The sequence below is a fragment of the Camelina sativa genome, chromosome 20 (genome assembly GCF_000633955.1).
Source record: "Camelina sativa cultivar DH55 chromosome 20, Cs, whole genome shotgun sequence".
NCBI classification, from domain to species: Eukaryota; Viridiplantae; Streptophyta; class Magnoliopsida; order Brassicales; family Brassicaceae; genus Camelina; species Camelina sativa.
The window spans coordinates 599268-601676 of NC_025704.1; positions in this window are offsets into that span (position 1 = coordinate 599268).

Consider the following 2409-nt stretch of genomic DNA (forward strand, 5'->3'; position numbering starts at 1 on the left):
TATTTATTTTTGCACTTCTTTTTTCCATAATGCATGCATGCATGCATGATGCGTTATATAATAATACATTGCTACGGCTAATACTTTATTACACCAAATTATAAGACTCTATATATTTTAAATCGAAGTGAATCTATATCAAGCCGAATGTTATTATTCCATTATACTCCAAATAGAGTTTTATTATATGGTGTCCACAAATAAAATAAGTTGTAAAATGGCCGTGAAACTAAGTAAGCGTAGTTAAGTAGTGGCAATAATATTACAAATTGTAGTTGAATAGTGTAAGCTAATATATGACGAAACAAAATAAAGTGTGAGCTATATAATTTTTTCTTTCTAATTTTACTCCTAATTAAGTGAAATATAAAACCCTACTTAATATTATTTTAAAATATATTAATTTGGTATATGTGACATGAATGGGTTAAAGAGGTTTTACTGGTTCATGCATTTTAATGGATTTGGAAATCCAAGAAAAATTATGTGTTAATGTCTTATTCAAATCAATGATTTTAAAAATCATTATCAAAAAATCAAAATCATATGTTAATGGTCTTATCCATTTATAATTAATATTTAAAATTTTACTCTCTTTGTTCCAATATCTTATTATATAAAGTTGGGTTTCGAAAGTTAGCCATTAACAAGATTTTGACATGTGTCAAGTTATCAATCTCAGATTTTGACATATGTAAAAATTAATATTTAATAGGAGGAATTTGATTACAACAAAAATAAAATATTTTGTTTTTAAAAATATTAAAAATGTAAAAAGATAATTATCAAAAATTACAGAATTTATTAAAAAAATACAAAGTTTTTAAATAATTATAAGGAGATATATAATATATATATATATATATATATATATATATATATATATATATATATTTTTTCATAAAATTCGAAATTATAATATTATTTACTTATTTTTTAATTTAAAGTTATTAATTCTACAGAAAATATAGAAAGGATTAAGGAAAATGTACAGTTAATTATTAATTCTAAATTTTTGTAAATACTCACTTCTATATAAACATAGATCATCTCATATTTAAATAAATTATTCAAAAACACTGTTTTCAACTTTGTTTAATTGGAAAATTTAAAATATTATTTACTTATTTTTAATTTAAAATTATTAATTCTATAAAAAAAATAGAAAAGGGATTAAGGAGGAAAATATACAGTTAATTATTAATTCTAAATTTTTGTAAATACTCACTTCTATATAAACATAGGTCGTCTCATATTTAAAAAATTTATTCAAAAACATTGTTTTCAACTTTGTTTAATTAGAAAAAAAAATTTTATGGGAAGGTAAAATTTTCTTATTTTCTAAAACCAAAATTTTCTCCTACTTTCTCATTTTTTAGTTGGGAATAGTCGAATGGGTAAGATTAACATGTTGACCCAAAAAAAAAATTAATATATGCGTCTTCTTTTTCTAATATTGTATTTTAAAATTGATTGTAGTATTTTTAGATTGTTTTATTTAATTTATATTTTTATCTTTGAATTATTTGGGATTCATATATTATCGTGCTTATAATTTTCTATTGTTTCTTTAATTATGTCAAATTAATTTTCTTCTAAATTCTAACCTTGATTGGTTGGTCATAAACCCTTTTCTCATAACATAGATTTTGTGACGTTACAAAAAGATTGTTACTTTCATTGGTTGTTGGAGCAAGCCATTTTGAGATAACAAAAAGACGTGAACATGTTCTCTTCACACAGGAGGGCAGAGCCGAGGTTCTCTCTATAGTGGAGAAGGTTGGACACAAGGTTATTTTCCCAAGGCAGAAAGGTGGAGGAGGTTGGACGCAAGGTTATCTCCCCAAGGGAGAAAAGCGGAGCCAAGGTTCTCTCTATAGTGGAGGAGGTTGGACGCAAGGTTCTCTCCATAAGAGATGAGGACGGAGCCGAGGTTTTCTCCATGGTGGTCATACATTATTGTGAGGATAAATCATTGATTAGTATAATATGTAATCTATTTTTAATGCAAAATATTTTTTGAGCCAACAATTTTAGTAATTAAAAAACTATGCAGAAGTGAAAGTAAAATAGTTAGCTTAATGTATTCATATAGACATTTTCTAGGTAGGTGATAAAAGAATATATTTGTAACATAGAGTATATTTAGGTATTAAAAATACACTTTTAATGGTAACATACATAGAATATTTGTAAACGGATATAAATCAGTGTATTTTAACAATAATAAAATCTATAAATAACATACAACAAATTTTAATATAATTTATAAACCTTTAAATCCGCACATCGAGTGGGTCCTCATCTAGTATTGTATAATTAAGATCGTTTACGCTTTTTTATTTGAATCATTTTCTAAGATTTTCTCAAGTTTTTATGCACTTTTTTTTTTTTTTTTTTTTTTTTTTT